At 44.8% G+C, this 12639-nt stretch overlaps 1 protein-coding gene across 4 annotated transcripts in view; it reads right to left on the bottom strand.

Moving 5' to 3' along the window:
* The window catches only part of EXOC4 (exocyst complex component 4), a 365076-nt gene that overhangs the window by 270018 nt on the left and 82419 nt on the right, over positions 1-12639 (bottom strand). The gene's annotated exons all lie outside the window — the stretch shown is intronic.

Below are 12639 nucleotides of genomic sequence, written 5' to 3'. Positions count from 1 at the left end.
AAAGAGGTACGAGGAGCAACTGAGGGACGTGGGGTTGTTTAGTCTGGAGAAGACGAGGCTCAGGGGAGACCTCATTGCTCTCTGCAACCACCTGAAAGGAATACTGATATAATCCACTACAAAAACACAGTTTGCATATGGAGAAAATGTACAGGCATATGTAAATTTGCGTATATAAATATAAAACATGCATGTGTAAATTCATGTGGATATACTAAGGGTCACGAACACCGTTGGAAAAAATCCTGGGAATGCTGCAAAAATTGCCCTTTAATAGCTCCCAAACCATTGATGCTTTTTTTTTTTTTTTTCTTTAAAAACCACTGAAAATATAAATTCCCACAGTCATCAGTTCCTCAAACTCAGTTTAAATTTGATTTTCTTCTAGGCCAATAACTTCAGAGAGGGGTTGGCGGGTCCCTTTGTGAACGGGGTCCTTTTGTGAAACCCCCGCAGCCTGAAGTGCTGGTCTGGTGTTTGGAGCTGCTCAAGTAACTCCACGGTGCAGAAGCAGAAACAGATTCAAAGTCCCTCATTTTTTATTTCATTGTGTCTGGCAATGGAAAGAAACCCCTTAAAAATTAACTTTTGTCAGTGCTTTCAGAAATTCATTATTTATGTTCAGAAAATTCTACCTACTTGGAGGCTATTAGTAATGTGTTCCATTTCAGTAATTAGCCAGTCAAAGCCCATCAAAGAGAGTTGTCTTAATGAAAGGAATACATCAGTGCAGTGCTGTCTATGTTAAAACAAATTACATACGAATAAATATCCAGGCAAATGGTATCGTGCCCCTAATTAGAAACAATTCATGATTACCTGGGAAAAAAACAAAATAAAATAAAATATAAAAACTCCAACTCTTAAAATGTCTCTATTAAAACTTTACCTGAGCACAAGCTTTTAAAATGCACGCTTATTGTTCAGAGTAAAATAATCGCTGTGCTAATTTTTAACAGTAATTTACCAAATCCGTTTGTATTCGCGTATTTGCATTTCATCTTCTCTACTTGAATTAACAACCCTAAAATCGCCACGAAAATGTAATTAAACCCTCAAACTTAATCAAGTTTGAAAAAAAAAAAAAAAGAAAGAAAAACATTTAGCAATTTGTTCTCATGTTATGGATGAAACCTATTTATAATGGATTCTGGGATTCTGATGTCCCTTTATATGCAGGACTGGAAAATATGAAGTGTGTAATACAGCACCGAGCTCCACGACTACAATAAGGCAACAGAGGCTTGTGCTGGGAGTATAATGAATTGCTCCTGTTAGTTAAAAATTGAAACAGAGAAATAAAAGATCAGCTGTGGTTCGATATTCAGAAGAGTTCTGAAAACACCGCAGATTAGGAGAAAGGAGGAAATTGTTCATTTATGGCATCGCTAGGTAGACCGAGCAGGATGCTAAGGCGCAAGGCTCTGAAAAAGTCAAAGGCTTGTAAGAGCAGCAGAAATTGCTGGTTTTGATAACTATTCTCAAAGTTCATCTTTAAGTTGTAAAATCCAAGCCTAGCAGAAACCGTGCACGACAGATCAAAGCTCTTTGTGCTCCAGCGCCCTGTATTCAAGTTACGCCGATTCTTTGGGACCGAGTAATTAACTGGAAGCGTGGCTGAGAGGTTACAATACGTAGGCAAGCCGGAGAGAAGCTGAGACAGGAGACATCTCCAGCACACGGTACGTTTGGCTTTTAACTACAGCACGAAGATGAAAGCCTTTAACATTTTTAAGCAATATTATCCATATGTGGGACGCTCTTCGTATCTTGCCAGCTGCTTGCCTGAAAAATCAGGGTGAAGTTTTAGCTTCTTGTTGCTTTGTACAACCCACGGCCTTCACCCATCATCGTTGGCCTCAACGTAATCCTTCCAGCTGGATGTTACCCAGCTGTTCTGCCCTCATCGTGGTTATAGGCAATTTTAACATCACGTTTCAGTGTCATTAGTTGGAGCCTGACCCTGTACTTACCAAAAATCACAGCCAGAGAGAACTTGGAAATCCACTTACGAGGAAACGCAGACGTCTTCCTGCCTATCAAGGTGAACAGGAGCTTTCCTTAACGCTGAAGTAAGGGATTTGACAATTGGGTCCCATAACACCTGGTTAGCAGTCGCTAAGCCATCAATCAAAGACCTTGTTAGACATTAATCACATGGACGTACGGCAAGATTTATGAGTGACTGCAAAGTTTGCAACATCCCATTCATCTATAACAAGGACTTTTGACTTCCCGTTCGATGGTTGAGGTCTGCCATCCATGTAGTGTATTTATATCAATGTCAAGCAAATAAAGCTGTACATAAAGCGAGAGAACAAAGCACTCTTTACCCAGCTGCTCTTTGGAAATGAAAATTAATATAAATGTTGTATGAAAAAGGCAATATTTATGGATTTGGAGGCGTAATTAAATTCTGAAATTTCAAAAGGTCAGAGCATTACATGTATCCTGTCCGTCACGTTGGTCTGGTAACAGCTTGTTCTACCTCTCCGAACTACAACAGGGCAAGAATTTCCTCCTGTGGCTGATCACTGCACCCGCTGAGACTTTCCAGATCCACGTTTTTAATTTTTGGTTGAGCCCCCTGAGCTGTGCAAGCTGATGAACAAAGCATAGGCAATAAAACGAGGCTGACCACAGAGTCACTGAAGAATTAATTCATTATTTGTGCCTCTTCTGAGGTTTTAGATGGGAGGCCTGAGCTCTATTTCATCAACTAGAAGCTGCAAACTGGTATTTCACATCCTCACATACTCTGAATTAAGATGGATGCTGCAAGATGAACGGTTGAAAATCCCATTTCAAAACAGGGAATCTCTTCCCAAAACCTTACTGTTATCGGTTCTCTTTGGAGATGCTTCCATCCCAAGCAGCCCTGCCGATCACGGCACCAATGGGACCTTCAGGAAAAGGTATTTGAAGTAACTAAATCCCAAGACATTTACATCAAAACCAACCATTTCCATTTTGATAAAATTTGGAAGAAAGCAGAATGTACAAAATTCTGCTTCAGTGTGCTCCTCACAGGTAACTACTATAGCAATTCAGTATTTCAACACTGATGCATGATGCCATTGAGTAGTAGTTACTAACCTGTCCAGAGCTACCTAAAATACACCGAAAGAACTTTTAAATCTGTCTGAAAAGCTCTTTATACTCTCACACTACTGGTTATGCCTTCATATATTTGGGGGATCCTGGAGCTCAAATGGAAACTAGCACCATACCGTGAATTTTACAAGAGTAAATGGGACGAAGAGGGAATTGCTGGCCTCTCCACCTCATATTGATCAGGGACAAAATCACAGAAGAGATGATAGACGGCTCTATTAAAAAATAATTAAGGGAGAACAGCAGCATGCTACGTCCAGCAACATGGGCTTGCAGAAAACAGATCCTGGCTACCTGAGATGTCAAATTTAGTTTTAAATAAACCCAGAGAGAGCAAGTTACTTCCAAGAGGGATCTGACAGAAAAGCCAAAACGATAGCAGAAAGCACAGCATCCACTACCGTAAAAGTCAGTAAAACAGTGACAAGGTCCTTAGCATCCATGTAGAAATGAGGAAGCCACAAATTGTGGATTTTTGCTAGGTCCCAGAAATCTAAATCCCCGCTTTCCTTTTGTCATCCATATTCCAAGTGAAATGCAAGTCTGTTCCAGAGCCCTTCTCTTTTGATTGCTTAGAAATTCTCATTTCCAGGCGAAATTTTTGTTTTCTTAAAAGAGAACAAGTAGAAGAAACTTCATCAGAAAGCACAGACAAAAGCAGCTGAAGCAACAACTTTCCATACTGAATGGACCAGAACTTTTCCTGGCTCAAGTTCCTATGGAAATAATGACTACAGGAGGGTTGTGGCTGATAATATTTTTGGGGAAAATTGGTAAATTATACGAGTAACGGATCATTGATACAAAATAACACAGAATAATATTTTGTTATATTATTTATATAATATCATCAAGCTACTGTAAGTATTTCATTGTCACCAGATGTAACTCTACATACACAGGGAAAAAGAATGAGTCAGGATCTGTAGGACTGTTGTGGAAGGCAATGACTGTAGCAAATTTGGGAATATATAAGATAATCGGCAGCAGAGAAGTTCCCACTGTGACAGTGGAGATTAATTAGCTAATTGGAAATGGCTACATAAAGCAAAGAGCTTTGTCAGAAGTAAAAGTTGGCAGCAACTCTCCGTGTCGGTCACACATCTGGAAGTCACCCATCTGGGGGGCCGAAGGAAACCCTGGCAGTCCTACAAAGAAAGAGCAGGCAGAAAGGGGGCAGAGGGGTGCGCGAAGGAAGCCTGGAAGTTATTAAAAGGAAGGCACAACTACGGCCAGGCAGCAAGAAGTCATGAGCTCAGCCTTGTTAGCTTGGCAAAAAGAAGGCTAAGAGGTTACTGGATCAGTCTGCGAGCATGTAACACTGAGAGCACAGAGCTGAGGAGAGACGTCTTCGCTAATGAATTACAAAAAAAACTCCAAAGGCTGGAAAGTTGAAGCTGGCTGGGGTCTGAGTAACAGTGAGGCATACATTTCCAGAGCGTAATTAACCACTCACATCAAAGGTTACGCTGCATTCGCTGCCACTGACTTTTTCTTCTCTCCCCTAGTCAGGACTGGACTGCTTTCTAAAGGACGTGCCCTCTTTCAAGCAGGAATTAGCTCAAGAAAGCACCACGGCTTGTTTTACGCAGAGGTCAGGCGAGAGGATCACAACAGCTCCGTTTGGCTTTATGATCTGGGAATCCTAATAAAGCCGTCGCGGCACTCAGGGCCAGCTTTCCGGCTCCTGCAAGAAGGAACCACTGATTTTTGAAGTACCAATCCTACACAGCACCTTTTAATCAGCATCTCCATTGAAAGAGGAAATTAAAACAGCCGCTGCTAACGTTTGGGTTTGGGAACAGGCTTGCACTGGAGGAAACTTCTCGCTTTGGTAACTGCTGGGCACGAAGCTGCAAATATCCCTTGTACTTTGTGGAAGCGGGAAAGGGAAAGGGAAAGGGAAAGGGAAAGGGAAAGGGAAAGGGAAAGGGAAAGGGAAAGGGAAAGGGAAAGGGAAAGGGAAAGGGAAAGGGAAAGGGAAAGGGAAAGGGAAAGGGAAAGGGAAAGGGAAAGGAACCCAGAAATAACAATCTCTGCATCTCCAGTAATTCGCTGTGCCATACTAGCAATTGAAGGCAAGATTTCTTCGCAGCTTCTTGCTCTGACACACCGGGAGCTGCTGAACCATGTGCTCCTCCTGCTCTGCACCAGTCGCAGAGAATGCTTTCACGTTTTAGTTACACCAGGAGCAAGAAGTTGAGATTGCAAAGTGCAAAGTGGACTTCCTAATGGGATTTTAATGAGACAAGCTGGTTACAAACAGAACAGCAGACAACGTTCACATTATGCTACATCGCCGAGTTCAATGGGGACGCTCAGAGATGCCTGGTGACAGCTCACCACAGAGCACGCGCTGGCAAAACCATTGCTGAGATGATGGAGACTAGACAAAACTAGTAGCAAAGTGCCAGAAAAAGGCAAAAAAAGCAGTGGCACCCTGTTTGAGATGGTGGTTTAGAGCTGATTACCCAGTAATTCGCGGTATTGACATTTTTAATAATTGTAATGCTGCAGAAATCGTGGATTTAACAAAAAAAAAGCAACAGTTTGAGTTCTCAGAGCACTGAGCTTTCTGTACGTCATACCACGCTGACAACAGGGGCTGGCTACACAAATGGCAAACACAACACAGGCTGAAAGAATAAAAACAAGTTTTAGGGGCCACGAATGCCAGTTAATGCTCCACTACCTGCTTTATCTAATCCTCTTGTTGCCCGTGAAATTAATTTAACTGAAACACGAGAATAAAAACCCTTCAAGAATTAATTCTCTCAAGGCATTGCCCAACTCCGCTACTGAACGAGAAGCAAGAATTCTTTTGTTTTGCATTTTTGGGGAAAAAGTGAAAAAATTACCCAAGAACTATTGAGATAATGCTATCACTGCCGGTGCTACCACATTCATTATCGATGCTAATTGTCAATTAGCACAACTGTTGCTGGAGACCTGTGAGTGTGCATTTACCTCTGCACTTCACCGGCTTTTTGGGACACAGCTGGTCCTGAGCATCACAAGCTCCATCTGTAGGGATGAGTTGAAGTCTCCTGAGCAGATATGAGGTCACTTGAGTATGTGTGTACTGATATATCGGGTTTCCCAGTTGCTGGTACAGCAAAAGGAGAAGCTAGAGGTGCTGTCCCAGCCAGACATCAGGCTGGAGGCTCCTCGAACAAGCCAGCGCTGAGCAGCCCTCATTGTGTTTTCCCACTCTGCCAAGAAAAGGCCTTTGGTTCAGTAATGAACGCACGGCATAATGATTTAAATTGCAGTGTTTCCTGTAAATGCAGGCTAATTAACCCTGTGATGTATCAACACCCATGGACATATCATGATCCAACTGAACAGCTTTGAAGGGAAGCCCTGTCCCTACCGCAAGAGCCAAGAGAAGCATCGCTGAGAGCATCAGGTTGCGCCCTACTCCTGACATACCCACAGGATAAAAGGCTTCTTACAGCTCCCAGCTCCAGCCCCACTCACCTGTGCTGCATCGACATTACAAGTCTCACCTTAACTTACACTCGTGGGTCCGAAAACAAGCGGCTAAAAGAAAAAGCTGCCGAGAAGCTTATCTCCTGCAACATGCAGAAGGCGCGCTGCCTCTTTTCCAAGCCCTCAAGGGTGGTTTTCCAATTGCTTTCTACCTTTAGAGGCTTTAACAGCCATATAACACAACCCAGGACCTGCTCACACAAAGGTGCGTGGTGCAGGTCATCTTCAGTTTACCGATGCACGAAATTTTAAGACATTTCCTCTGAAATTTAGTCATCTGGCCTTCACAAAGGACCAGGAGCCGGCCCGTCTTTATTCCAGCTTTCCCAGTAGCTCTGCTTATTTATGCATTTTTATTTCAATGAAAGAGACATCAATCTGCCAGCAGCGTTTGTTCCAGCTACCAACAGTCAACTTGAATAGCTGGGTCAGAAACCAAGTGGACAGCACTTCATTTTCTCCAGGCACGTCAGCTGCTCTGCAAACACAGACTGTGCTCACAGAAATGATCCAAGGCTGCTTTCTCCTTTCAGTATCAGGCCCTCGACACCAAAACAAAACTCAAAGAGAAAAAAAAAAAACAGGAGTAAGGTGGGCGGCACGAGGAGTCAGGCAGATGATTCACATCCTCCAAAGAAAAGCAACACGCTGGTGCACGTTTCCATAGGAAAGCAGACACGGCGTCTGCAAGACAGCAAAACCTCCACATTTACACACCTCGAGGGCTTTGGGATGGGGACTGCAAATGCTTGGTGGTGTGGAGAAGCCTTTTGTGGTTTTTGACAGCCGAACCCAAGTGGCCTCTGGGCAGTAACCTCTAATTTCTAGGACTGTTTAATGACCATGTAAAAATGTCTGTGTATGCCTACAAATGTTCACAGACCTCTTTAGTGCATGGTCCTTCTGATGTGATTGAGGAGAAGCTGAGAAACACACACGGTCCGGTACGACCCAGAGCATGGGTAAGCAGCCAACTGTACTCTCAAATTGCCCAAAAAGCAATAAACTTAATCAGAAAGGCGCAATTACCACCTGCTTCATAGACTGTACAACGTGAAGCCTTTTCCCACAGGTTTCGAGCCCGCTGCCTTTCGCTTTGACTGGCCTGTCTTTTGTTCACGTAGCACAGAAAAAGGTCAAGGAGGAGCTGGACAGGTAATTGCGTGCAGATTTTGGCTCTGCCAATTATACATCAGCAACCCTTCAGTGGGTCTGCACATTTTATAACTCAAGCAAAGCCAAACTTCTTTAAATCACAGAGAAAGAGGGTGTATTCACTCACACTGAGTGTCTGCTACACAAACACCACCCAGAGCATCCTCTTTCCCATGGAAAGAAATGCGCAATCCTGACGTGTACGAGGCACGGCGTTGGTTAACCCACCTTACCTGAGCTTCTGCTTCTCCGAGTGGCACAGACAATGCAGCCGCAGCAAAGAGAGGAAAAGGCAGCGTGCTGCTTAAATATCAAGCATGTTAACTCCTGGATAACACAGCACACTTCGTGTATTTCATGCCTTCGACTAATTGCTTAAGACATCCTGCTACAGTGTAGACGGTAACAGTAGTGTGCCCTCAGTCTTCATTAAATGCCAGCTCTTAATAACAGACTCCAAAAGGGCTTTAATTGCATTTACTCGCAGCTCCTGAACTTTAAAAGTTGTTAATCAGATTTCTATGTAAATGGAATGACGATTAAAGGTTAAGTACAGGTTTCTGAAATTTCAGCAGTTGAAGACGTATTGCCCTTAACAGGAAAGAGAAACTACCAGGCTTGACAGGAACTAAACATCTTAATTAAATACTCAGAAGTACAGTACTTATTTCGGCGTGAAGTTCTATTTTCAAATGTCAAACTTAATCAGGCACTTGACAAAAACGTGCAATATCCCTACAGCACAGAAGAACAAAAACACCTCGGGATTCTTTCCCGAAGAAACACCTGCACAGCTCCCGGTCCTCGGCTCCCTGACAAATTCCGATCCGCCAAGCCACTCGTCCCAAACGACGAGACGGGAAGTTTTATGGCTCTGAAACTGCAGGAGTCCGGTTCAGAAATAGGATACACCATTTTTCAACGTGTCAGCTTTTCTCCCGTTCGCTCGGTTTATCCCTGTAACAACAGTGTCATGCTGACAAATAAACATAAGGGTCCTCATAAATCTGACTCGTGGAGATTTATTTCCCCTGAGGGTGCAGCCCCATCAATTATCGCCAGTCGAAAGTATAAAAACTTCTTTGGTGGGAGTAAATTTAGTACGGCTGCACAGTGCTCGGAGTAAATTTAGGATGTCTGCAGAGTGCTCTGCGAGCAGCTGCTCGCGCTGGGTGCTGGTGCTGAATGCTGCTGAGAGCACCGAGCTCCGGCGCTTCCCAGGGTGCGTGGCTCTGGCACCGCTGCTGCTAATTAATCTGACCCGCTGATTTGGGCCCTCCTGACTCATTACAACAAATACAGAGGCTGAATGCTTCAGTCACTTGAAAACTGACCTGAGGTTTAGTGCAGTTAGCTAGGATGCCAGTCTCTGGTTTCGGTTCTCTTGCACGGGTACATCGGTGTCATTAGCAGCACGCGCATCCTGCAGTTATGTAAGGAAGAGAGAAGCTATCCTAAATGGGATCTGTGATCGGTTTTTGATGCCAAAACATCACAAAATAAGTATTTTGTACACCCTGGGGCTCAACCTGTAATCCCAGTGAAGACAACTGAACCCAGGACTATCTCCGAGACTGCCCCATGCATTTCACAGTTTGTGACTGGATTGGAAACGAGCACACATCTCCGTAATTAACATTCATGGCAACGTGTGAAAACTGGAATGTTTGGACAACCAGATACAAAACTGCATTCACTTCTTACAGAAGAAATATTTAGAATTGCTCTTCAAGCCCGCATCATTGTATAATTACAAACTAGACCTAATCTTAGGAGAATTTGTTTCTCCATAAGCTATCCAACAGCTACAGTAACCACTAGTTACTGCGACGGTGCTGCATGGGATAGGAAAATCAGCAAAGAAAAACATGTGCCATGGAGGTGACTATTAAACCTACAGCCCAAAGCACAAAAGGAATTGAGGCAGAGGCAGACCCTGCCTTCAAACGATGTCAGGCAGTGGGAAAGAAACGGTGTAAGCAACAGGGAAATTCAGTGGAAGTTAACAACAGAACCACGCAGCCACCAGTTGCTTCGTCTTCTTTCAGATCAATTAAAAACCTCATCACGGTGACTTGTAAAAAAAGGAGGAGGAGGAGGAAGGGAACTTCCACCTACCTCTTCGTAACACACCGCTGTAATAGGAGGCATTACCCAGCCAAGTGATTTACTGGCTGGTAGCAGAAATATGAAGAAGTAAAAGAGGATTTAAAAAATCCGCTGTAGTTAAACCCAGTGTTGTTGCTTCACTACGCATAAAAGGCTTTTTTTACACAGATCAGGGAGGAAAGGCTGTGACGTTGCTCTTAGAAAAGCCCACGGTTTGTAAGCTCATAGGTAATCTCTAGCATTTGTCCAAATTAACTTGAAGACTTTCAGATCTCACTCCTTTCACGGAGAGCCTTAACAATAAGATGGTTCCAAGCAGCTCCATGCAACAAGCACCAGACTTAACAAAAAAAAATGTTTCCTGGACTTTTTTAACTCCATGCTGACATTTCCACCTGACCAAACCCTTGAAGACCCAACCGCAGATGAATCTACAGATGAATTCTCCAGAATCTGCAGATGAATCTATTCGACGTTCTCACAACCACCCTGATGCCAGAGGGGGGAGCTCATGGCATAGCCAAGACTCCTATTTTCAGGTTTGGGGGTAAAACCATCAAAATTTCGAGTCGTTCACAGCTCTTGTGCACCGGCCACTCCTCCTTTTTAAGGGATCGCCACCCCTTCTGCCCTTTGTGCTGCTCTACAAAAGGCACGGCACCGGGCCACCAAGATGCTGAAGTTAAGCAGATTATAACGTTTCTGAACATGTTCCGTGCCAGTAGACACTTGAATGTCTTCCTGCATCAGGGAGCCTTTGCCTTCCCCTTTCATCAGCTTATCAAATGAAGCTCAACTGCAACGCTTGCCTCTAATGATACTGGGGACCTTGTAACGGGATTAGGAAAACACCATCATTAGCTTCAAGGAGGAATGTGACCTTCAAGAGATTTCGTACTCCAGGCTTTGAACGGAAACAGTAGGAAGAAGGAAACGAATTCCTGCATAAGGATGAGGACTGGGCAGGGAGAAGCAAAAGGTTTTCTGTTCCCATACTAAAGGCAGGTAAGAAAACAAACCAACAACCACATCATAACCTACAAGACCCTTCCTAAGGGCAGTCTGAAGGGCTCTTTGCTCACCAAAAGCAGTTTTTAAGGACGCACCGTGCCGAAAGGCAGCGCTGCCATCACGGCTTCTCCTGCCCGGGGAGATGAGCGAGCGGCACAGCACCAAAAATCCCTGCTGGGACATGGCACAGGCACTGCGAGCACACCAACAGCAACACTGGCTGAGCTCTGTTCATCCACTTTCATGGCCTTCGGGTGCTCACGAGGTGCTCTCTGCCAACTCAGGGACCTCAGGAGGACTCCCTGCTGTCCCACCTTCGGGGCCGAAACACTTCTCAGCATTAAGGCCCTGCTGAAACGCATTCAACTCGGCGAGTGTTCAGCTGAGAAAAATTATTTTAGATAAAATTTCTCCAGCAAGACCTGCAACCGTTGCTTTTGTTTACTCGGAAAAGCCTAAGTGCTTCTGGAATCACTGTGTGGCTTCCAATATCCAAACCAATCATGCATGTCATTGTTTCCTTCGGTAAAAACATTTCTTTAGATTGCCAAAAGGAAGTGTAAATGCAATAGCAACAGGAATCCATTTTAAAGCTAAAAGCCTGACAAAAAAACACTTTGTATTTTTATAGGCTCTAAAGCAAACAACATCCCGGTGCTGCTGCTCGGAAAGGAGCCTCTCCTGAACAGTGCCACGGCTTCTCCAGCCAGCCTCTTCCTACCTCCCTGCAAAACACTTCTTTTTTTTTGTTCTCTGCACTGCAGGGCCTGAATTCATCCTTGCTTTCCTCAGCAGGAGCCCCCAGAGCCTGGGCCTTTCCACTGAAATTCCACCTGATGTGTACGTCCTTGGGCTGCTGCCATGCAATCAATTTTTCATGATGCCGATCTTCAGTTGGACGGCGATTGCGTAGAGGTGGGGACTTGCTTTGGTCTGAGAATGGGAAGAAAAGCAGTGCGCAGTGTCAGGGCAGCGAGAGAGCTGGTCCAGAGGGCTGGACCTCTGCAAGCAGGTGCCAGCCTGGCTCCAGGCTCTCTGAACATCCATTTGGGTACAGAATGGGAAGGTTTGAGCAGCACCAAGCCCAGGGAGCGGGACGGATCAAGCCCAAACTCAAGCCTCACTTTGGGATACAGGAGCGTAAAGGCAGAGTGTGTTTGTGCAATGCTTTTACCCTTACAAAAACCAACACCGTGACTTCCCTGCTGATGTACAGCAGCCCGAGGTTCTTGCAGAAGTGGTTGCAGAGTGGGAAAGTGGCAGGCTCATGCCACTGGGTGGAGCCAAGACAAAGCGGATGGCTGCAACGTCAGCTTCAGGTCGCTGCTGCCATTTACCTGCTGCCTTCCGCAAAGGAAAAGCTGCCACTGCCAGGGCAAACTCCGTCCTTCGAGATGAAACCGACCCTGCTGCACCACTTCACTCCTGCTCCTCGATTCTGGAGATTAAAAGGGAATTTATTTACTCAGAGACACGTGCCATCGCCTTGTCCTGCTGGAATAATTACAACGACCTTCGTGCATCCCCTGCAACATCCCGAAAAAAGAAAAGAGGGCTGCCAAAAATTCATCTCACCATTTCGAGCTTCTGTGCAAACCTATTACGCTGCCATCCCGAAGCCTGCACTTCAAGGCATGACTGCAGGGGGACGTGCAGGGCTGCCTCGGCTGTGCCGTCGTGGAGAAGTTGGTCCGTGCATCTACACAGGTTACGGTGCATTGAACAAATGCGTAGAGCTTGAGAAAAGTAAAGTGCTGA

This window comes from Anas acuta, chromosome 1 (genome assembly GCF_963932015.1).
Source record: "Anas acuta chromosome 1, bAnaAcu1.1, whole genome shotgun sequence".
NCBI lineage: Eukaryota > Metazoa > Chordata > Aves > Anseriformes > Anatidae > Anas > Anas acuta.
This window is presented reverse-complemented; position numbering and strand designations above follow the sequence as displayed.